Below are 26406 nucleotides of genomic sequence, written 5' to 3'. Positions count from 1 at the left end.
TGCTGCATCACACTGTTGACTCATGTTCAGTCTATGATCTATTAGTATACCTAAGTCTTTTTCACATGTACTGTTGCTTAGCTCTTTTCCTCCCATTCTGTATATGCTTTTTTCATTTTTATTGCCCAGATGTAGTACTTTGCATTTTTCCCTGTTAAAAACCATTCTGTTGGTTGCTGCCCACTGCTCCAGTTTATTTAGGTCTTTTTGAATCCTCTCTCTCTCTTCTCTAGTATTAGCTATCCCTCCTAGCTTTGTGTCATCAGCAAATTTAATCAGTTTACCCTCAATTCCTTCATCTAAATCATTGATAAAGATGTTGAACAATACAGGTCCCAGGACGGAGCCCTGTGGTACCCCACTTGAGACATTCATCCAGCTGGATGTGAAGCCATTTACAACCACCCTTTGAGTCCGATCACTAAGCCAGTTATGAATCCACCTAACAGTTGCCTGGTCCATTGCATACTTGGTCATTTTTTCAATAAGGATGGTGTGAGATACTTTGTCAAATGCTTTGCTGAAGTCAAGATATACTATATCTACAGCATTTCCCTGATCCACCCAGTCAGTGATTCTGTCATAGAAGGAAATTAAGTTAGTCTGACATGACTTGTTAGTTACAAACCCATGCTGACTCTGGTTAATCACTTCATTCTTATCCATGTACTTACATACATGTTGTTTAATAATTTGTTCAAAGATCTTTCCTGGTATAGAAGTCAGACTCACCGGCCTATAGTTCCCTGGGTCCACCTTCTTCCCCTTTTTGAAGATAGGAACAACATTTGCTCTTCTCCAGTCTTCTGGGACTTCTCCTGTTCTCCAAGAATTTTCAAAGATTATGGAGAGTGGTTCTAAAATTTCTTCTACGATCTCCTTCAGTACTCTGGGGTGTAATTCATCTGGACCTGGAGACTTGAACTCATTTATGTTAGCTAAATATTCCCTCACAATCTTTCTGTTTACAGATAACTTGGATTCTTCTATTCCTTTAAAAGGACAGTGAAGATCAGTTGATGTTACATTTTCTTTCTGAGAGAAAACAGATGCAAAATAGGAATTAAAAAGTTCGGCCTTCTCAACATCCTCTCTTACCATTTCTCCATTTTCATCCTGTAAAAATCCTATAGCATCTTTGACTTTTCTTTTACTTTTGACATACCCCCAAAATCCTTTTTTATTGCTTTTGACATCTCTTGCAAGCCTTAATTCATTGTCAGCTTTAGCTACCCTGATACGTGCCCTGCAGGATCTGCAGACTGCATTATAATCTTCTTTAGATATGCCTCCCTCTTTCCATTTAATAAACATTTCTTTCTTTCTTTTTAGCATGTGTTTAAGTTCTGTGTTCATCCATCCTGGTTTCCTTAAATGCTTCCCATTCTTCCTACTTTTCGGGATTGTTAACGATTGTGCTTTGAGAATCTCATTTTTAAAAATTTCCCATCCTTCCTGGACATTTTTGTCCTTAAGGACATCCAGCCATTGGATCCCTCCTATTGTCTTTCTGAGTCTCTTAAAATCTGCCTTTCTAAAATCTAACCTTGAAGTTTGAGTCTTCACATGTCTTCCTCCTCTAGTTATCCAAAATTCTATAATAGCATGATCGCTGCCTCCTAGGGTCCCAGCCACGTTTACCTCATCAACCATTTCCTCCCTGTTTATAAGGATTAGATCCAAAGTAGCAGATCCCCTTGTTTTCTCCCCTACCTTTTGGAAGATAAAGTTGTCAGCAAGAGAGGATAAGAATTAGCTTGACCTGTTAGTTTTACTTGAGAGAGATTCCCAACAAATGTCTGGATAGTTGAAATCTCCCATGACCACTACGTCATATTTTTTGGAGAACTTGGTCATTTGATACATAAAGAGTTCATCCATATCTTCAGCTTGCCCAGGTGGCCTGTAGTAAATGCCTACAATGGTGTCCTTTCCGTTGTTCTCTCCTTGTATTCTTACCCAAACAGTTTCCACAGAACTCCCAGTCTCTGAAGCTTCAATCTCTGTGCAGATATACGCTTTTCTAACATACAATGCAACACCTCCTCCTCGTTTATCAAGTCTGTTTCTTGCAAATAAGTTGTATCCTTTTAGCCTTTTATTCCAATCATGTGTATCGTCCCACCAAGTTTCAGTGATTCCAATGACATCATATTCCTTTTCCTGCATTAGTAGTTCCAATTCTCCTTGTTTGTTGCCCATGCTTTGTGCATTTGTATAAAAACATTTTAGTTTGTGATTGTTTTCTCTTCCTCCCATATTTTTATTAATTTAAATTGTTTTGTCTTTGTTCTTCCTTTCCACTTCCAGTAGCAGAGATCTCAATAGTATTTGTCAGCTGTATGGCTTTTTCTGGCCTTTTGCTTCCCTTCCCACATTGTTCTAGTTTAAAGCTCTTCTGATGAGTGTAGCAAGGAGACTTCCAAATACATGTTTTCCAGTCTTCGTAAGGTGCACCCCATCTCTAGCAAGTAGTCCATCGTATAGGTAATTCATTCCGTGATCCAGAAATCCAAATCCTTGTTGACGGCACCATCGACGTAGCCAGTTGTTCACCTGTAGAATCTTATTCCACCTCATTGTTCCATGGCCATCCACTGGGAGAATGGATGAGAAGACCACCTGCGCTCCCAATTCTTTCACTTTCTTGCCTAAGTCTTCAAAGTCACTGCAGATGGTTTCCAGGTCCTTTCTTGCGGTGTCATTTGTCCCCACATGTATTAGCAGGAATGGGTAGTGATCTGTAGGTCTGAAGAGTCTTGATATCCTGTCAGACACATCTTTAATTTTTGCTCCTGGAAGACAGCACATTTCTCTTGAGGTTATGTCTGGTCTGCAGATAGCGGCCTCTGTTCCTCTTAACAGGGAATCCCCCATGACCACCACTCTCCGTTTTTTCTTCACAACATTCTTCTTTCTCCATCCAGGAGGATTCTGAGGGCTTACAAGGTTATTCATTGCTGGCAAAGTCTTATTTTGCTGTATTTCTTCATGGTTCTCCTGCGTGAGAGCCTGGTACTGGTTCCTGAGCAGTATGGGTGCTGACTGCTTCTCGATCCTCCTGCTTCTGTGGGTCACATGCTTCCATTCCTCTGTTTCGTCAGGTGCAGTTCGAATTTCTTCTCTTTCTGAATCATGAAGAGATAATTCTGCTCTGTCTAAGAACTCTTCACCTTCCTTAATGATTTTCAAGGTAGTTAACCTCTCTTCTAGATTTCGCAACTTTTCCTCCAACAGGGACACAAGCTTGCATTTCTGGCATGTGAAGTTTGGCTTTTCCACTGGCAAGTCTGTGAACATGTAGCAGGATATGCAGCTCACCAAATGGCTCCTGGACTCTTCCATGTTCTTATTGTTAATGTTCTGAAAACAGTGAAAAAGGCTTAAACCGGCGCGCGGTTTACCGATGTCCTCTTTTCAGCTCCAACAGCCAAAATCCAGTGTTCTTTGAGCTTGCGGAGACTCTTCACTTACCCCAAAATGCAGTGGGAATATGCAAATTATCTCCTCAGGACTCCTCCCCTGGTTTACCGATGTCCTCTTTTCAGCTCCAACAGCCAAAATCCAGTGTTCTTTGAGCTTGCGGAGACTCTTCACTTACCCCAAAATGCAGTGGGAATATGCAAATTATCTCCTCAGGACTCCTCCCCTGGTTTACCGATGTCCTCTTTTCAGCTCCAACAGCCAAAATCCAGTGTTCTTTGAGCTCGCGGAGACTCTTCACTTACCCCAAAATGCAGTGGGAATATGCAAATTATCTCCTCAGGACTCCTCCCCTGGTTTACATCAGATACACATATATGTATATGTTTTGCTTTTAAAAGTTTTAGGATTCTGCTCTGATGCAGATATCCTGATGCAGTTACACACGTGGTGGATCATTCACAATTAGCCTAAAGTTGACAGTAGGAAAAGGAATAGGTTAATGACTGTAAAAAGAGGCTTCACCAGCTATAGTAATTAGAGTGTAGTCTCTAAACCCATTTCCTTCACCTGTTCACCCATCCTCTGAGCATTTAAACTTAAAGAAGTTGTCCAGCACTGTTTTCAATTGCCCCAATGTATTTAGCATGTGCCCATGAGTGTTTTTGTAATTACCTTTAGTTGTATGACTGCAGCCAGAATCATGACGTGACGTCAGCGGATGTCAGAGCCGGCTGCAGCCGGGGGTCACGTGATGCCTGTGAGCGGCCAGTGATAGCGCCACTCACAGGCAATACATACAACTAAAGGCAATTACAAAAACGCTTATGGGCACATGCTAAATACATTGGGGCAATTGAAAAAAGTACTGGACAACTCCTATAACATATTCTGACTGCTTCAAAGCATGCAACACTGAGCAGAAAAATGGAGTATGAAATAAAAAAGCAGAGCTGACTGAAAGCTAACCTTTGATGTTAAAGGAATGTTAATCCATTACCTTATTGTATTCATTAGAATTGCCCTACAAATATGCAATAAATGGACACTTAGCACTTACGGTCCTGAAGAAGAAGATACTGGTTGTACTTAATGGACTTTTGTGAATTTGATAATCTTAATGAGTCTTGACAATGACCATTGATATCTAAAATATCTATACATTAGGTACAAAAAAAGTCAAAGATTATTTGCTAATCATTTTTGTTAAAGTGACCCTCTTTGAAAGGAGCAGTGTAAATACTCAGCACCTGTAGGTAGAAGAAATTCCCGAAAGATAAAACTATCTGCTTTTTGTCATCTCTGCACGTATCAAAAGGAATAAAGTTACTGACTGTCTCCAAACTGAAGTCACACTTTCCATTTGCATTAGACAATTGTGCATGGACCACATTGAATTTTATGTATCCATTAACAACTTTCTGTTCACAGGCTGGCGTTGACTGGTGCCTCCATTTCTATTGCTGAACTTGGATTTGGCTGGATTTCGACCAGATACAATATCGAATATACAGGTTCGGGAGCACTGGGGCAGCAGCGACCACAAAATGGCAAGTTTCAAAGTAACAGTCAACAATGGTGTCTTGGTAACTGGGGATGCTGAACATAAATGGAGCACGTTTAACTTCTTAAGCAATGACCTAAAATTGGGTCTTAAAATTAACACTTTTTTTCCAATGATACATTCCAGGAGCCATAACCATTTTTATTTTTTTTGCAGACGTGGCAGTATGAGGGCATGATTCTTGCGGGAATAGTTGTATTTATTAGTGGCACAAATTTGGAGCTTACACAGCCTAATCTATAATATAACCGGAGATGCGTCCCTCTGTCCGAAGTCTTTATAGACTGAGCAAGCGCGACACCCCTGCACAGTCTGGCTCCAGACAGAAGAAAACATCGAGCCGTTATACAGGTAAGAGGAGTGTGTAGTGTAGACACTGAACGCATACCGCGATCTCCAGCACCATACTTACATACTTACCTGACGGGGAGGAGCATAGCCGCGGCGCCTCTCTTCGCCGGAGACCAGGGGCGGAGTGAAGGCGTCGGAATCGGCGCATGCGCATAGCGCTATCCGGCGCCATTTTACTGAAGACACATGTGCAGTGTGTCTTCAGCAAAATAGCGCCGGACAGCGCGGTATGGGCACATACGTACTCCGGCACCACACTCCTCCCCCAGCCTCCGGCAGAACAGGACACCGCAGCGCTGGAGCACAGGGAAGAAAGGTGAGTATGAGTGTTTATTTTTTTGTGTGTGTGCAGAGTGACAGGGATGAGGCATATCATGCATACCAGGCTAGGGATGAGAGGGTACCATGCATACTAGGCTAGGGATGAGAGGGTACCATGCATACCAGGATGAGGGATGAGAGGGTACCATGCATACCAGAATAGGGAAAAGGGGTGCCATGCATACCAGGATGAGGGATGGGATACCATACATACCAGGATGAGGGATGAGGGGTACCATGCATACCAGGATGAGAGATGGGGTACCATGCATACCAGGATAGGGATAAGGGGTGCCATGCATACCAGGATTAGGGGGCACCATGAATACCAGGATACGGATGAGGGGCCATGCATACCAGGATACAAATAAGGGGTACCATACATACCAGGATAGGGATGAGGGGGTACCATGCATACCAGGATGAGGGATGGGGTACCATGCATACCAGGATTGGGGATGACGAGTGCCAAGCATACCAGGATAGGGATGAGGGGGTACCATGCATACCAGAATAGGGATGAATGGGTACCATGCATATCATGATAGGGATGGGGTGCCATGCATACCAGGATAGGGATGAGGGGGTACCATGTATACCAGGATAGGGATGAATGGGTACCATGCATATCATAAGGATGAGGGGCCATGCATACCAAGATAAGGATGAGGGGCCATGCACACCAATATAGGGATGAGCGGGTACCATGCATACCAGGATAGGGATGAGGGGGTACCATGCATACCAAGATAGGGATGAGGGTACCATGCATACCAGGATGAGGGGTACCATACATACCAAGATAGGGATGAGAGATGGGGTACCATGCATACCAGGATTGGGGATGAGGGGTGCCATACATACCAGGATAGAGATGAGGGGTACCATGCATACCAGGATAGGGATGAGGGGTGCCATGCATACCAGGATATGATGGGGGCAGCACATAATAGGATGGGGGAACAGGATTGAGTAGCACAAATACCGGGATTGGGGCAGCACAAATACCAGGATGGGAGACCATATACCAATAAAAATGCTCGCCAACTGGGCGTAGAACGGGTTCAATAGCTAGTAGTCTATATTGGGCATAGACAGCAGAAGTAGCGGTCTGCTAAATATCACCTCATTCTTAATATGGTCTAAAATACTTTACAAGAAATAATCACACAATATCTCAGGAAATAATTAATTAAGCTCTTACGGCCTAATGGCTCTTTAAATTTAATAGCGCTACCTTATGTATGTAAAGCATTAACTATTCTTTGTATGAATGCAATTCCTATTTTCAGTATAGCTTTCACATTTTTCACTTAACTTGCACTATGCACCTTATCTAAAATGGGATTTAACTGAATCAATGAACCTGTGAAACTACTTCGATTTTGTGAGCGTTTTGTGCATACTGAGACATAAAATTGTATATATGGACCGCTTACCCTTTAGGATTATCTTGTTTGGTGCGTTCCCTTACCACATTATTAAATTATTTTTGTTGAATATGAAAATAAAATTTATTTCGATGTATGATGGTAGATGGTGTGGCTGTTTTTGTAGGATGTATAACTGTCACTGACAACAACACTAAATAGACTTTTGTGTTCTAATGGAGGCTCTGTGGCTTTGGCCGACTTTGTAGGTTCCATACAAACAACCTAATTCCTAACTGTTATCAATGGGAACCTGTCATGGCCAGAAAGACACTTTACCTGAAGTAACGGTTTATCAGCGGATAAATAGCGTTTATACCATGTTCAGTTGCCTTACTGGAGCAGCAGCTACAAGGAGAAAATGAGCTTCTAATCGCTCTAAAACTGCTCACTTTCTGTCAATCGGGGCTTGCATATATGGCTGCAATCACTCTTCCGCACTTTGACAGTCTGCTCTGTACACACACACAAACACACACACGTGCTGCAGAGCTGGCTGTCAGTCAGTCAAAGTGCTGGGGAGTGATTACAGCCGCGCTGCCTGTATAGTAAGTGATGAGTGTAAAATATAGGCATCCCAAAGGCTAAAAGTGAGCGGTTCTAGGGATGATATAAATTCATTATCTCATTGTAGCCACTGCTCCAGTAACAGGGTATGTACACACTGAGTCTTTTTGCTGAATTTTTTAAGTGGAAACTGCGCTGAAGTTTTTGAGGACTTTTGCGTTCTCAAGGAAGAGAGTTTCCACTCAAAGTCCAAATACTCCTGGACACATAGACATGATTTTACTGCTATTTACCAGCAGACTAACTCTATACCCGCAGGTAAATTGTGCTTCTGGACACGACAGGTTCCCTTTAACAATTTATGGAAAGAAATAGAAAAAAAATACTAATTCTGGTTTTGTTTATTAACATTTTAAACTCTATACACTTTTCATTTATTGCACAAATAAAGTGTTTTGTTAATACTCTGAAAAAAATAATTTGTTTTTGTCTCACATTTATCCATTAACTGTATTATATATGTGGGCCATTTTTTTGCGCGACAAAAGTTTTCATTGGTCCCACTTTGGGTTATGTATGATTTTTTGATCATTTTTTAGTAAACTTTTTGGGAGTTGGAATGAACAAAAAATTTATTGCAATTATTTTATTTTTTTCACACCTCCCACCATTTAATATAATTAACATGCCACTTTTTTCCAGAAGGTCGATGTAATAATGACAATACCTTTTTTAATGTTTACTTACTTTTGCTTAAAAAAAAACACATGATTAAAAAATTTAAATTCATTTTTGGCCACAATTTTCTGAGATCCATTGCTTTTTTTTTATTTTTACGTAGACATATGAGGGCTTTCTTTGTGGGACAAACTGTAGATTTCACAATGACTTTTTTTCAGGGGCATTTGTACCACACTTCAGCCTTGTGCTGAGGTTTCAGAAGCAGGGACTATGGGACACTTTGTCCTCGATTCATTAAGATATGTACACAAGAATTCTAGCGTAAACCACCTTAAAGGGAAGGTGTCGCAATTTTTCATTTTGTATTAAACATTTTTGATTATACAATCAATTATTTTTAATACAAAATTAAATGTACCACTTTAATAGTATTTCATTTATTAATTTTTACATCAGCCACTGGGGGCTGCCATTTTCATTTGGTGGAGGTGTAAGTATCGGAGCAGGACACTTACACACCTCACTTACGGCAGCAATGGGCATAAGAGGCTACGGTTGGCCAGCGACCGCATCTCTTACTTTGAGCCCGCTCCTCCTGCCTCTTAGCACGCCCCCCTGGGCTGTCCAGGTCGCAGCTGTCGGAGGAGATCACGGCTATTTTATTGTAGCCCGCAGTGTTGGTCTGGTCTTCATTTTTCCCCTGTCATCGCACGCACTTCTCAGTGCATGTGATGACAGTCAGGAGCAGCTGGGGAGAGGAAGTGCCAGGCAGCGCAGGTCTCGGGGTCAGTATCTGCAGTGGTTGCCAGCGGTGATTTCAGTCTGTCAGTATTACAGTACAGGCTGCAGAACAGGACGCAGCGCTGCGTGGGAGCACTGGGAAGGTAAGCACAAGTGTTTATTTATTGAATATATGGGGGCATATATATACTAGAAGGAGGATGATGGGGGCCATATATATACTAGGAGGAGGATGATGGGGGCCATATATATACTAGGAGGAGGATGATGGGGGCCATATAGTAGGAGCAGGATGATGGGGGCCATATACTAGGAGGAGGATGATGGGGGTCATATATATACTAGGAGGAGGATGATGGGGGCCATATACACTGCTCAAAAAATTAAGGGAACACTTAAACAACAGAATAACTCCAAGTAAATCAAACTTCTGTGAAATCAAACTGTCCACTTAGGAAGCAACACTGATTGTCAATCAATTTCAAATGCTGTTGTGCTAATGGAATAGACAATAGATGGAAATTATTGGCAATTATCAAGACACCCTCAATAAAGGAGTGGTTCTGCAGGTGGGGACCACAGACCACATCTCAGTACCAAAGCTTTCTGGCTGATGTTTTGGTCACTTTTGAATGTTGGTTGTGCTTTCACATTCGTGGTAGCATGAGACAGACTCTACAACCCACAGAAGTTGCTCAGGTAGTGCAGCTCATCCAGGATGGCACATCAATGCGAGCTGTGGCAAGAAAAGCAGCTGTGTCTGTCAGTGTAGTGTCCAGAGGCTGGAGGTGCTACCAGGAGACAGGCCAGTACACCAGGAGACGTGGAGGGGGAAATAGGAGGGCAACAACCCAGCAGCAGGACCGCTACCTCTGCCTTTGTTGAAGGATGAACAGGAGGAGCACTGCCAGAGCCCTGCAAAATGACCCCCAGCAGGTCACAAATGTGCATGTGTCTGCACAAACGGTTAGAAACCAACTCCATGAGGGTGGTATGAGGGCCCGACGTCCACAGATGGGGGTTGTGCTCACAGCCCAACACTGTGCAGGGCACTTGGCATTAGCCACAGAAAACCAGGATTGGCAAAGTCGCCACTGGCGCCCTGTGCTCTTCACAGATGAAAGCAGGTTCACACTAAGCACATGTGACAGACGTGACAGAGTCTGGAGACGCCGTGGAAAGCGATCTGCTGCCTTCAACATCCTTCAGCATGACCAGTTTGGCAGTGGGTCAGTAATGGTGTGGGGTGGCATTTCTTTGGAGGGCCACACAGCCCTCCATGTGCTCGCCAGAGGTAGCCTGACTGCCATTAGGTACCGAGATGAGATCCTCAGACCCCTTGTGAGACCATATGCTGGTGCGGTTGGCCCTGGGTTCCTCCTAATGCAGGACAATGCCAGACCACATGTGGCTGGAGTGTGTCAGCAGTTTCTGCAAGATGAAGGCATTGAAGCTATGGACTGGCCCGCCCATTCCCCAGACATGAATCCGATTGAGCATATCTGGGACATCATGTCTCGCTCCATCCACCATTGTCACGTTGCACCACAGACTGTCCAGGAGTTGGCGGATGCTTTAGTCCAGGTCTGGGAGGAGATCCCACAGGAGACCATCCGCAACCTCATCCGGAGCATGCCCAGGCGTTGTAGGGAGGTCATACAGGCACGTGGAGGCCACACACAATACTGAGCCTCATTTTGACTTGTTTTAAGGACATTACATAAAAGTTGGATCAGCCTGTAGTGTGTTTTTCCACTTTAATTTTGGGGGTGACTCCAAATCCAGGCCTCCATTGGTTAATAAATTTGATTTCCATTGATGATTTTTGTGTGATTTTGTTGTCAGCACATTCAACTTTGTACAGAACAAAGTATTCAATGAGAATATTTCATTCATTCAGATCTAGGATGTGTTATTTGAGTGTTCCCTTTATTTTTTTGAGCAGTGTATATACTAGGAGGAGGATGATGGGGGCCATATGCTAGGAGAAGGATGATGGGGGCCATATATATACTAGGAGGAGGATGATGATGGGGGCCATATATATACTATGAGGAGGATGATTGGGGCCATATGCTAGGAAGAGGATTATGGGGGCCATATATATACTAGGAGGAGGATGATGGGGGCCATACACTAGGAGGAGGATGATGGGGCCATATATTTACTAGGAGGAGGATGATGGGGGCCAAATATTAGGAGGATGATGGGGGCCATATACTACGAGCAGGATTATGGGGGCTATATACTAGGAGCAGGATTATGGGGGCTATATACTAGGAGGAGGATGATGGGGGCCATATATATACTAGGAGGAGGATGATGGGGGCCATATGTATACTAGGAGGAGGATGATGGGGCCATATATATACACTAGGAGGAGGATGATGGGGGCCATATACTAGGAGGAGGATGATGGGGGCCATATACTAGGAGGAGGATGATGGGGGCCATATATACTATGGGACACTAGATGGGACCATTATACTGTGGGGCACTATATGGGGCCATTATACTGTGGGGCACTATATGGGGTCATTATACTGTGGGGCACTATATGGGGCCATTATACTGTGGGGCACTATATGGGGCCATTATACTGTGGAACACTATATGGGGCCATTATACTGTGGGACACTATATGGGGCCATTATACTGTGGGACACTATATGGGGCCATTATACTGTGGGACACTATATGGGGCCATTATACTGTGGGACACTATATGGGGCCATTATACTGTGGGACACTATATGGGGCCATTATACTGTGGGACACTATATGGGGCCATTATACTGTGGGACACTATATGGGGCCATTATACTGTGGGACACTATATGGGGACAATATACTGTGGGACACTATATGGGGCCATTATACTGTGGGACACTATATGGGGCCATTAGACCGTGGAGCACTATATGGGGCCATTCGACTGTGGGGCACTATAATGGGCCATTAGACTGTGGAGCACCATATGGGGCCATTAGACTGTGGGGCACTATATGGGGCAATTATACTATGGTGCACTATATGAGGTAATTATACATAGGGCTCAGCAACTCTGATGAGCAGTGACCTCTGTAACTACACCACTCATCAGAGCTGCCGTGTCTCGTGGAGCACAGCGGGACCCGGAGTGGCTGCTTTTTTCAAAAATAAATATTAGTGAACCAGGGGAAGTGTCAGGGAGTCTTTATTCAAGTAAAATTTATTTTTCTGTGTGGGTTTTTTTCTTTCTGGGTTAGTAGTGGGGGGTGTCTGATAGACGCCTCATTACTAACTGCAGGGCTTGATGCCAGATGTGATTTTTGACAATTCACATCTCTCATCAACCCTAACTTTATTACCTCGATTGCCACCGCACCAGGGCAATCGGGAAGAGGCGGACAAAGCACCAGAATTGGCGCATCTCATGTGATGTGCCAATTCTGGGGTGGCTGTGGACTGTTTTTTTAGGCTGGGAAGGGCCCAATAACCAGGGACCTTCCCAGCCTGATCATATAAACCCGCAGCTGTCACCTTTACCTTGCCTGGATATCAAAAATAGGGGAGGGGGACCTCACTGTGTTTTTTTTTTCATTTATTTATTAGGGTCACATGAAAGGCACTAAAGAGGGCAAGTTTATTATAAGTAGGGGCTTGTGAAATTAGATATCTACAGGACATTTATTCATTCTATTACACTCCTGCTCCTATAGAAGTGGACGGCGCAGGGTAACACATTACACGACTGCTCCTGTAGAAGTGGACAAAACAGGGTCAGGCATTACACCATTGCTATAGAAGTGGACGGAGCGGAGTCAATATTACACCACTGCTCCTATAGAAGAGGACGGCGCGGGGTCACGCATTACACCACTGTTCCCATAGAAGTGGGCAGAGCAGGGTCACGCATTACACCACTGCTCTCATAGAAGTGGACGGAGCAGGTTCACGCATTACACCACTGCTCCTATAGAAGAGGACAGAGCGGGGTCACGCATTACACCACTGCTCCCATAGAAGTGGACAGAGCAGGGTCACACATTACACCACTGCTCCCATAGAAGTGGACAGAGCAGGGTCACGCATTACACCACTGCTCTCATAGAAGTGGACGGAGCAGGTTCACGCATTACACCACTGCTCCTATAGAAGAGGACAGAGCGGGGTCACGCATTACACCACTGCTCCCATAGAAGTGGACAGAGCAGGGTCACACATTACACCACTGCTATCATAGAAGTAGACGGAGCAGGGTCACGAATTACACCACTGCTCCGATAGAAGTGGACAGAGCAGGGTCACGAATTACACCACTGCTCTTATAGAAGAGGACAGAGCGGGGTCACGCATTACACCACTGCTCCCATAGAAGTCGACGGAGCAGGTTCACGCATTACACCACTGCTCTTATAGAAGAGGACAGAGCGGGGTCACGCATTACACCACTGCTTCCATAGAAGTGGACAGAGCAGGGTCACGCATTACACCACTGCTCTCATAGAAGTGGACGGAGCAGGGTCATGCATTACTCCACTGCTCCTATAGAAGTGGACGGAGCGGGTTCACGCATTACACCACTGCTCCCATAGAAGTGGACAGAGCAGGGTCACGCATTACACCACTGCTCCTATAGAAGAGGACAGAGCGGGGTCACGCATTACACCACTGCTCTGATAGAAGTGGACGGAGCGGGTTCACGCATTACCAGGGCTGTGGAGTCGGAGTCGTGGAGTCGGTGCTCATTTTGGTGGAGTCGGAATAAAATGGACCGACTCGGACTCCTAAAATATATAATAAATTGGGTACAGTAGTTCAGTGCAGTTTGTGGGGAATATTTTTTCATAGGAATTTGAGAAAGTTATGAAATGTCCTATAAATGGCTGTTCTATTTCTGATCTAAGGCTACATTCACACACAGCGTTTTTTCTGCGTTTTTTGAGGATACGTTTTTCAGCTGCAAAAGCAGATCAGCTTTTTAAAAAAACCGCATCACCTGAAAGGTTTTTGAGCTCATAGATAATGTTTTCAATAGCAAAAGCAGATTAGAAAAACGCCGCACAATCTGACATGCTCATTCTTTGTGAGGATTTGTTTTTGAGCCCAAAAACGGATCCTCACAAAACGATGTGTCTGAATGTCATATCTTGAAACCCATTGACTTTGCTGGGATGCCCAGAATCACTGCATTTTACTGGCCGCAGCCAGCGAGGGGCAGGGGGGACAGCAAACCCCCCCCCTAGCAGCAGGGGCACGCACCTATCAAAACTCACTTGTATGCTGCAGTGCTCCCGTCCTGCACCGGCTCTAGACTGCAGGAGGCAATCTCCCCTCCTCTGTCCTGTCTTCTGCTGTCTTCACCAGAGAGAGGAGGGGGAGGGGTGCCTGCCCTGCACAGGATCTGATTCCTGGGCCCCGAGCTGGAGAAAGTGGGAAAGTGAAACTACTACTGCTCATCTCTGTCACAGGAAGGTAACTAATGCTAATATTGTAGGTGATTATTATGTGCTCTCTGTACAATGTGTGAACTATATGTGCGATATGTGCAATGTACTATTTGCTGTCTGTAGCTGTCATCTGTCTATCACACTCTATCTATCCCTCCATGTATTCATCTATCTATCTATCCATCCCTCCATCTATCCATCTATCTATCCCTCCATCTATCCTTTCATTTATCCCTCTATCTATCCATCCATCCTTTCATATATCCCTCCAGCTATCCATCCATATGGCTATCTATCATCTATCTATCCATATATTTATCCATCCATCCATCCCTGTATGTATCTATCTATCCATTCCTCTATTTACCTATCCATCCCTGTATTAATCTATCTATTCCTCCATCTATCCCACTATCTAGCTATCCATCCTTCCATCTATCTATCTATGACTTTATCTATCTTATCTATCTATCTATCCATCCTTTCATCTGTCCCTTCATCTATCCATCCATATGGCTATCTATCATCTATCTATCCATATATTTATCCATCCATCCATCCCTGTATCTATCTATCTATCTCTCCATCTATCCATCTCTCTATTTACCTATCCATCCCTGTATTAATCTATCTATTCCTCCATCTATCCCACTATCTATCTATCCATCCCTCCATCTATCTATCTATGACTTTATCTATCTTATCTATCTATCCATCCTTTCATCTGTCCCTTCATCTATCCATCCATATGGCTATCTATCATCTATCTATCCATATATTTATCCATCCATCCCTGTATCAATCTATCTCTCCATCTATCCATCCCTCTATTTACCTATTCATCCCTCTATTAATCTATCTATCTATTCCTCCATCTATCCCACTATCTATCCATCCCTTCATCTATCTATCCATCCCTTCCTCTATCTATCTATCTATCTATCCATCCATCCATTTATCCATATCTGTCTATCCATATCTTATCTGTACCAAAAAGAATGAAGCTCTGACTGAGGTAGCAGTTAGGATGAGTGGCCTACAGGAGGACTGCCAGGCGCAAGAGGACTTGGGTCCTGACAGTGCTACTGCTGCCATATCTTCATCCTCATCAGATGAGGAATTTGACTTTGACAAGTATTTGGATGACATGGAGCAGGCAAAGAATTGCCGCAAGGAAAAAGATTTCACTTCGTCTCCTATAGCAAGCAGATTGACCCAATTTCAGCAAAATGTTTCACTTGCTCTCAAAGAAATAGAAAAATTCAACCGTTCATCAAAACTGACTGTGCATGAGGCAATTCCTTTATACCCGGAAATTGTTAGAGATGTTGCCCATGTGGTTACAGCTTTGCCTCCAACCCAAGTTAGTGTAGAGAGGTTGTTCTCTAGCCTTAAAATTATTGGGTCAGATTTGAGGTCATCTATGAAGGAGGATCTGATGGAGGCAATTATATTTCTTAGAACAAATTCATAGACTGCACAAATGTTATTTAGTATGTTTTTGTTGAAAACTGTTTTTTTGCAACTTACATAGTTTATTACATAGTTTTATATATATATATATATATATATATATATATATACATATATATATGTGTGTAATCGATATTATATAGTGTATTACATATTTACAATTTATTACAGTTTTTTGTGTTCTAAAGTTGTATTCCAATAAATATATATTATGTTCCATCTAAAAATCTTGATTATTGTATCATAAACATGATTAAATGTCTGATGTTCACATTGTACTACAATAAATTTTTCACTTAAATATAAGCAATATATGTGGGAGTCGGAGTCGTGGAGTCGAAGTTGGTGTAAGGGAAATTGAGGAGTCTGAGTCGCAGGTTTGGCTTACCGACTCCATAGTCCTGCGCATTACACCACTGCTCCCATAGAAGTGGACAGAGCAGGGTCACGCATTACACCACTGCTCCTATAGAAGTGGACGGACCGGGGTCACGCATTACACCACTGCTCCTATAGAAGTGGATGGAGCGGGGTCACGCATTACACCACTGCTCCCATAGAAGTGGACGGACCGGGGTCACGCATTACACCACTGCTCCTATAGAAGTGGACGGAGCGGGGTCACGCATTACACCACTGCTCCCATATAAGTGGACGGAGCGGGGTCAGGCATTACACCACTGCCCCTATAGAAGTGGACGGAGCAGGGTCACGCATTACACCACTGCTCCTATAGAAGTGGACGGAGCGGGGTGTCATACATTACACCACTGCTCCTATACAAGTGGATGGACTGGGGTCACACATTTCTAAGGGAGTAGTGGTATAATGTGTGACCCTGCTCCGTCCATTTCTATGGGAGCAATGGTGTAATGTGTGACCTCACTCCATCCATTTCTATGGGAGTAGGGGTGTAATGCGTGACCCCGCTCTGTCCATTCCCAGACCGGTGTATCTAATCCCATCATCATGTGGGATACTCCCCAGACCAGTGTGTATCTAATCCCATCATCATGTACGATAATTCCTAGACCGGTGTATCTAATTCCAACATCATGTGCGATACTCCCTAGATCGGTGTATCTAATTCCATCAGCATGTGCAATACTCCCCAGCATGGTGTATCTAATTCCATCATCATGTGTGATACTCCCTAGACCGGTGTATCTAATTCCATCATCATGTGGGATACTCCCCAGACCGGTGTATCTAATTCCATCATCATGTGCGATACTCCCCAGACCGGTGTATCTAATTCCATCATCATGTGCGATACTCCCCAGACCGGTGTATCTAATTCCATCATCATGTGTGATACTCCCCAGACTGGTGTATCTAATTCCATCATCATGTGCGATACTCCCTAGACCGGTGTATCTAATTCCATCATCATGTGCGATACTCGCCAGACCAGTGTATCTAATCCCATCATGTGCGATACTCGCCAGACCGGTGTATCTAATCCCATCATCATGTGCGACACTCGCCACATCGGTCTATCTAATTCCATCATCGTGTGCGATACTCCCCAGACCGGTGTATCTAATTCCATCATCATGTGTGATAGTCCCCAGACTGGTGTATCTAATCCCATCATCATGTGCGATACACCCCAGATCGATGTATCTAATCTTATCATCATGTGCAATACTCCCCAGACTGGTGTATCTAATCCCATCATCATGTGCGATACGACCCAGACCGGTGTATCTAATCCCATCATGCAATACACTACACGGAGCCCTGTATCTAGATACGTGTAGTGTATCATGTGCTGTGAATAATCCCAGTGTGTGTTGCACTCCGCGTATCTAATCCCAGTTTAAGATACAGCTAGCAGCACCGTCTAACAGAATCTGCGCTGCCGTCTGTCCTCTGTGACACTGTACTTGTCATTATCACTGGCAGCCACCAACAAAATGGCTCCACACTGTGATACTACACTTCATCCTTTCTTATCTTCTTACAAACACCCAGAAGGGGAGGAGAGGAGCGACATCACACACAATTGAGCAGATCCCGTCCACATTTACTCTAGTTGTAATGTGAGCTAGTTGTACACTAGGTGGTGTTCATGGCAAATTTCAGCAGCTGCTCCCACTAGTGTTTAAAAGTGGAAACACCAAACCTTTTTACATTATTTTTCATTAAAAACAAATGATAATATTTTTTTATAAAAATCTAAATATTAATACTTTACATTTTTTTTAATTGTTGAAAAAAAAATTTTTTGATGGCACCTTCCCTTCAATTAGTCGCAATATTTTTGGCAACACAGAAGTTGGCAAAAAACATTGCTACTTTTGGTGTTTACACCTGGGCTGTGGAGTCGGAGTCGTGGAGTCGGAGTCTGTATCCGTTTTGGTGGCGTTGGTATAAAATGGACGGACTCCAACTCCTAAAATATATAATACATTGGGTACGGTAGTACAATGCAGTATGTGCTGTAAATGTTTTCATAACAATTTGGGAAAGTTATGAAATGTCCTATAAATGTCTTTTCTGTTCCTGATCTAAGGATCTCGGCTTTTAGTTGAAATAAATCTGTGCTGCATTTTATGTACATCATCAGTAGTGAGGCCGGGCTGTGGAGTCGGAGTCAGAGTCGGTGGCATGGAAATTGAGGAGTCAGAGTTGGAGGTTTGGCTTACCGACTCCACAGCCCTGGTTTATATGCCAGTCTTGACCAGCTAAGCCAATGTGTGCGTAGTATTGGTGGAGTGAGGGAGGGAAGGGGCATGGCAACACCTGCTCGTCAAACAATGAAAAGTTACATTTTGTGTAACCTACAGAAGAAATGTACTCTAGTCCCGGTCTGGAGTAGATTTCTAGTTCCGGCGCACTCCAGTTAACAGATGTGCCGAATTCATTAGATGACATGTGCCTCTTAAAGAAATAGGCGCATTGTACTTCAGTAAACCCCTTTAATAAAATTGGCACGCACAACGCCCATCTTAATGACTCGGCTAAAAAACTGGTTTAAGAGACAAGAAACAAAGTCGTTGTAAATGGTATATTTCCTAAATGGAATAAAATCAGCAGTAAGGACTGCAAGAATAAGTAATAACAGGGCTGTGGAGTCGGTAACCAAACCTCCGACTCCTCAATTTCCATGACACCAACTCCACGACTCCCTCACACATGGCTCATGTTTAAGTGATAAATTTACTGTAGCACAGATTAATCTCCGCTAAAAGTCTAGACCCTTAGATCAGGAATAGGATAGACATTTATAGGACATTTCATAACTTTACCAAATTCTTATGAAAAAATATTCCCCACAAACTGCATTGAACTACTGTGCCCAATTTATTATATATTTTAGGAGTTTAGGAGACTCCACAGCCCTGGGTACTAGGTCCTATTATTTTTCATTTCTTTAGTATGGATCTTGTGGTTGGAATTGAGAGTAAAGTGTCAGTCTTTGCAGCTGACATAAAACTGTGTAGGATATTAAAAACTGACCTTGACCATAAAATATTACAGAACGATCTAGATAAGATATTTACATGGGCAAATATATGGCAGTGAGCTTTAATGTTGATAGAGTAGAGTTGGTAGAGTAATGCACCTAGGACGGAGTAATCCTATTTCTGCATATACATTAAATGGGAGTATACTCGGGACTACAGAACAGGAGAAGGATTTGGGTATTCTGGTTACAAGTAAGCTGAGCAGCAGTACTCAATGTCAAGCAGCTGCTGCAAAAGCAAACAAGATTCTATGGTGTATAAAAAAAGAAATAAAATATTGTAATCCCAACATACTGTTACCCCTTTATAAATCACTGGTGAGGCCACACCTAGAATATGGAATCCAGTTTTGGGCTCCACATTTAAAAAAGGATATTTGAAAGCTAGAATAAATTCCAAAGCGGCAACTAGAATTTTACAATGGATGGAAGGCCTCTCATATGATGAAAGGTTGGAAAAATTGGGCTTGTTTAGCTTAGAAATAAAACGCCTCGGGGGAGGGGGAGAGGGGGTCTCATTTACATGTATAAATATGTGTGTGGTCAGTACAAAGGACTAGCACATGACTTAAGGCCCCATCACAGTTAGCGACGCTGCAACGATCCCGACAACGATACGACCTGTCAGGGATCGTTGCTGCGTCGCTATGTGGTCGCTGGTGAGCTGTCAAACAGGCAGGCTCACCAACGACCAGGGGAGCAGCGACATCGTGGAAAGAATCTTTCCATGATGTTCTGCTCCTGGTTACCAGCCTGCTGAAGCAGGAGCAGGCTGGTAACCATGATAAACATCGGGTTACTAGGGGCACACGTGCACCTAGTAACCCGTTGTTTATCATCGTTACCACTCTGCTACGGTGAGTGGGAGATTACCGCTCACTTTAGCAGGCTCGTAACCATGATAAACAACGGGTTACTAGATGCGCGTGTGCCCCTAGTAACCCGATGTTTATCATGGTTACCAGCCTGATCGCTGCTCCCGCTGGTCACACACAGCGATGTGTGCTGGCCAGCGGGGGGGCAACGACCAAAAAATGGTCCAGGACACTTTGCAGCAATCAGCGACCTCACAGCAGGGGCTTGATCGTTGCAAAGTGTCACACATAGCGACATCGCTGGTGAGGTCGCTGTTGCGTCACCAAAACCGTGACACAGCAGCGATCTCGCTAGCGATCTCGCTATGTGAGACGGGGGCTTTACTCCTTCCAAGCCCCTCACAAAGAACTAGGGGGCATTCAGAAAAGGTGATCATGGCAATTAAATAGGAAAGGGTTCTTTAGGCCATGTGCCCACATAGCGTTTTTGCGGCCGCGAAAACGCTTGTAAAACCGTCTGCCATGCAAAGCAATGTGAATTCGGATGTGCTGTGCACATGATACGCTAATTAGCGCGCCGAATTCGCATTGCGTTCCAAAACGCAGCATGACCATTTCTACCGCGATTACGCTGCAAATTTGCGGACATTGAAACGCAGAAAACCTGCAGGTATATGTGGCTTTTCTGTGTTTCAATTAAATTCAATGGCCGCGAATGTGCAGCGTAATCGCGGTGCGTGTGGTACCCAGGATGAAGAGGAGACTACAACTCCTCTCCATCCCGGCTACCACGCGGTGAAAAAAAGAAATAAAAAAGTTAAAAATAAACTGACGTCAGCGGTCGCGTGACCATCAGCTGACTAAATGACGTCACCGCAGGTCCTGCAAGTACACCGCGGGATGCCCGAAGAGAGAGGATCCCCGCCGGGAGCAGACCGGAGAGGTGAGTATACAGATTTTTTTTATTTTTAACTTTTTAATTCTTTTTTTTTTTTTTTTTTTTTACTATAGATGCAGCATTTAAAGCATCTAAGTTGGTCACACAATATAAATCCATGTCGGTTGCATGGATTTATATTGTGTGACCAACTTGTCAAGCACTTTTCCAAGTGATGCTCAAAATCGCTTTAAAAAGTGCTTGAAAAAAAGCATGTAAAAACGCTGAAAAAACACTTCTCTCTGGCAGAAAAAATGCATGTAACGGTATGTGCACACGATGCAGAAATGCTCAGGATTTTTTCCTGAGCGTTTCTGCATCTCTCTGGCAGGAAAAAACGCATGCGGATTGTACATGTGTTTTCCTGCCAGGGACATGCGGAAATGAAGCGGTCTTCACTTTCATTTCCGCATGCGGGTTATCAAGCGCTTCCCAAGCGATTTTAGCATCATTTGGAAAGTGCTTGTCAACTTCACACTATATAAATCCATGCAACCGGCATGGATTTATATAGTGTGTGAATGTCAAAAAATAAAAAATAAATATATACTTTACCCTCTGATGGCCCCCGGTGTCCTGCTTCGCTCGGTCCCGGCTGCCGGCAGTGAAGACTTTAGGACCTTCCGACGTCAGCGTCACGTGACCCGTCACATGACTCTGACGTCAGCGAAGGTCCTTCTTCATTCAACCGCGAAGTGCGGGGAATCAAGCAGGAGCGCTGCGCCTGCCGTCAGAAGGTGAGTATATATATATTTTTTATTTTATTCTTTTTTTTTTAATGGTACCTGGGTCTGGATGAGAGTCCTCTCCTCCACACCCGGGTACCATCCGCACATTAGACCGCATGAAAAGCGCATCAACATATACAGTGATGCGGATTCCATGCGGTCTAATGCAAGTCAATGGCGGCAAAAGAGCAGCGTTTCCGCAAAATTAATTGACATGCTGCGGATTTTTGACCGCAGCGTTTACGCTGCGGAAAAATCCGCATCATGGGCACAGCACATGCGGATTTCCATTGGGGAACATTGCTGCCCTTCTACCATGCGTTTTTCATGCGTTTCCGCGGCGTTTACGCAACTGCAAAAACGCCGCGGAAACGCATGAAAAACGCATCGTGTGAACTTAGCCTTAATCTGCATGTAAATCTGCATGTGTTTTTTTCTACCAGAGAGAGGCAAAAACGCTCTGCATCAAATCTGCTACGTGGGCACAGAGCCTTACAGTTAAAGCAGTCAAACTGTGTAATGTACCACTGCAAGAGGTAGCAATGGCAGATTTTATATCAGCATTTAAAAAGGGCTGGATGACTTTCTCACAACAAATGGCATTGTGGGTTATATATAATCGAATGTATAGTTGGTCAGGAAAGGTTGAACCTGGTGAATCTATGTCTTTTTTACCCTATGTACAGTGTAATTAGATGGACAATATGGTCGCCTTGAAGTATTGGAGTCCCCAAAACTGAGCAAAAGTTACACCGGCATGAACTTTGTATCTTCTCCTTGTCACTGCTTGGATTTTCCCTGATTTTCTCCCACACTTTAGCCAAAACATACCAGTAAGTTATTTGCCTTCCTGATACAGGTAATTTATCTTACATTGTGAGCCCCAAATGGGGATAGTGACTGATGTACGATGTATAGCATTGCAACATAGATTGCCACTATTAAAGCAACATAGAATAAATATCCCTTTATATGAGTGATATGGTACAGCATTACAGAGAAGCAACATAAAATAAATATCCCTTTATATGAGTGATATGGATACAGCAACATAGAATAAAATTTTAATTTTTCACCAAAGTGCCCACTAAACAACACTTTTTTCAATGGAACTTTATGTTCTGTAACATGTACAATGGTAGTTAGCGATGTTGGGATCAAAACAGCTGCTCGATAAGGGAAATGAGTAGGAAATGGTAGAAGTCATAAAACAGCCTAAGGATCTGGCACTCAACCGGTTCTGTTTCATTTTCTGGTAAAACACAGAGGACAATGGACCAGAGAAGAATTGAAAGCTTTAGCATGTGCCTTTACTCTTGTGTAGGTTACAATATCCCATTGTGCAAATCTGCTCATCTCACAGGTGTAAGATTACGGTACATGTCTATCAATGCTAAGGTGTATTAACTCGTACAGATCAAAATATTCTGATCTTGCTGCTTGGGGTTCCTTATAATCTAATGCTGTAGTCTATGCTGTGCAATTTGTCAGGAGGTTATGTCTCCAAAGAAGGACCAAAGCATTAGAGTTTGACCTTCATTCCGGTAGTGTCCATCTATTCTGCACTATTGTCACACAAAAAAAATGGACACCACCGGAAGGGATATGAAATAAAGTCCAATCGTTAACGTGGTTATCTCATGTTTGTAAATGGTTAAACAGCAAAGTGATAGTAAAAACAAGAAACTGTGCAACTGACTTAATAAAAAGCATTGCCATTCTCAAGAACAGAAAGATTTTTATTTTATAGTTTACAGCTCACTGCCTATTACCGGCCACCTCTGCAGTGTCTAATCTAGGCAAGGAGTGCGCGCTTGCAAGCGGTTTGCTACCAAGGTTCCAAGCACAGCTATGACAATTGCCAAATCCCCAGATTCCAGTTTCTAAGCAGCAAAGCTGTCTACTACTGCATCATTGTAGACTGCGCAGTTATCCGTGTCGCTAACCCCAACTGTCAATCTTCAGAAGAGTGCTGCCCCCTGGCAAGCAAGAAGCCTGGAGGCAGGGGAGCGCTGAGCTCCTGAAGAACAAATTTCAGACAAACCCTTCAAGCTTTTAGTTTGCCTTATTGCAGGGTGGGGAATCTCAGGCCCACGGGGGCCCTCGAAGACCTTTACTGAACGCAGAGGCATGTGCAATGAAAAATTACATCCTGGCACCAGTGCCAGCGTCAGGACGTACATTGTGGGCGGAGGTAGCGCGTGACTTGTACGGCCCCCCGAAGGATGGTATAAATATCCAAATGGCCCTCAGCAGAATAAAAGTTCCCCACCCTTGTTGTAGAGAGTGGACAAGTCTGCAGAGATTACCTCAGTGTAGAATGAATGTTGTTTTACATATAAAATTTTAATAATGGGGAACGTGTTCAATAGCTTTCCCAGATATTGCCACAAATGTATAACGTTGGGGAAAACAAAATGTGAACATTGCCTAACTTGTAAGTGGGGGAAGCTGAAACGTATCCGAAGCAGAAAATTACTTTTAACTAAATAGATATGCGGTTTCATATTCTGCATGGTAAACTTGTTTCCATTTTAAGGAAAACTAAGCAGGCAGTAAAAAGTGAGTGTGACAAGAAGACGGGAATGTGTTTTTGTAATGAGAATGGAATTGATGGACATTCTTTCCTATCACATGCAGAGAGGTCATTGTAAATGTCTGGCACTATGATTCATTTCATGATTACATAAGAAAGCAAGTCCAAGCATTAAAGGGAATCTGTCACCCCTGGGACGTATATAACCTACTAATATGGGTATACAGGTCATAGAAATGTTAAACCAGTCCTACCTGTACGCCTCATATTAGTTGTCTTGTTGTTGTGAAATCGTCTTTTAATTCATTATGCTAATGATTTCTTCTAGGCTCCAGGGCGTAGGGGGCCTGGAAGAAATCACCGCCTCCTCTCTTCATTATAATGCCACCCCCTTCCCCTGCAGGTCACAGTGACTTGCAGTTGCGGCGCCATAAGCCTGCGCCCTGCACTCCCTCCACAATCTGTACCTCTTTCTGTCTTATATACTATTCAGTGATCTTCTGCGCAGTCGAGTCTCTGCGACTTCCTCCCATATAAGAGGCAAGGATCGTGGAGGGAGTCCAGGGTGCCGGCACCGTAACTGCACGTCATGGGGCACTGTGATGTGCAGGGAAGGGGGGTGCTATTATAATGAAGAGAGGAGGCGGGGATTTCTCCCAGGCAGCCCCTTACGCCCCGGGGGTCCCTGGCAGAAAAAAGGATCCCCACCACTGTTTTATATGCTCATGTCAACTTAGCCTCAGAGTTAAAGCTCATTCAGATGGCCCTAACCTAAAGCTCCCATATACCTTTTCTGCCAAGTTTCATGTTGTTTTATGCCTTTCTGATTTGTTTCCTATCCCCGGTCATCAGCTCTACTGTCACAGTCATCACTTCCTCTTCAGATGCCTCTGCTCTCTACTGACTACACTTCCCATCATTCCGTGTGTTGGGCTGCAAGCCAGCAGTGAGCACAGACCTTGTAACTCCACCTAAACCCCTCCCACTCCTTCCCATCACATACAACCCTACTGCTAAGGATGTGGCCAGGACACTTATACAGGGAATAAACAAAGCACCAGAATACCAGCCTTGGTAAGAGGGATTATAAACTCACAGCAACTTTACAGCTTATCAATTTAACCTGAAATCATTGATTATAATTCAATTCATGTTGATTATAGAGGATATAGAACTAGACTTAGCCAGAAAATTAGGAATGCAAAACTGTGAAAATTAATAAATTTGGTGTGCATGGTGAAGTAGTGCACATGCATGACCACTTTATCCACTGTCTATTAGAGCAGTGATCATGTCCGTAACTACAGGACTGATTCTCAGGATCAGTGTGGGCCCAAATTAATCATACATTTGTCCCAACGCTATGGACAGATGTAGGAGATCCCAATTAATAGCAGGAAAACCTCTTAAAGAGACTTGCGAATGATCTGTAAGTAAAATTATTTCTAACAGTTAAAAGGGTAACCCAGTAAAGACAAGTCATCATATATCCACGGAAAACCTATTTTGACTAAACCAATCGACAGAAATGGGCACTATTATCCCTGTTAGAATGGAGCAGGAGTGCAGATGTCTGACCATTACTCCATTCATTCCCTATGGGGCTGCTATCCCAGTTTTTTCCAGCAGTCCAAGAGAGATTGAATGTGGCGGTACTCGGGCATGTACACTGCCGCTCTGACGTCAATAGCTTTGAAAAGTCACAATTTTATTGTGCAAAACAATCTTTTGGCGTTTTCGTACTATTTTCGCACAGCTCTGATGAAGTGGGTGGAGCTGGGGAGAAAGGGGGCACAGAGACCTCTGCTTGTCCAATTCATGATGAGCACCACAAATCTTATTTCAATCCTGACTAGAGCAAGGACTGTAGCGAGGCACATACCACTACTCAGACGTTACTGATTTATTAAAGGCATGTGCCTCTTAATGAAGTGGGCACCTTGCACTCCCCCATGCTCCCTCATCTAAGACCCGTGTGAAAACAATGAAATGCAG

The 26406-nt window shown here is 43.6% G+C and overlaps 1 protein-coding gene across 1 annotated transcript in view; it reads right to left on the bottom strand.

Annotated features, from left to right (window-relative positions):
- Window positions 1-26406, bottom strand: part of CNKSR3 (CNKSR family member 3) — a 157707-nt gene that overhangs the window by 63435 nt on the left and 67866 nt on the right. The gene's annotated exons all lie outside the window — the stretch shown is intronic.

This window comes from Phyllobates terribilis, unplaced genomic scaffold (genome assembly GCF_046119375.1).
Source record: "Phyllobates terribilis strain yellow unplaced genomic scaffold, ASM4611937v1 Scaffold_3__8_contigs__length_932513732, whole genome shotgun sequence".
Taxonomy (NCBI): Eukaryota; Metazoa; Chordata; class Amphibia; order Anura; family Dendrobatidae; genus Phyllobates; species Phyllobates terribilis.
The sequence above is the reverse complement of the archived record's forward strand: the minus strand, read 5'-3'. Positions and strand labels throughout refer to the sequence as shown.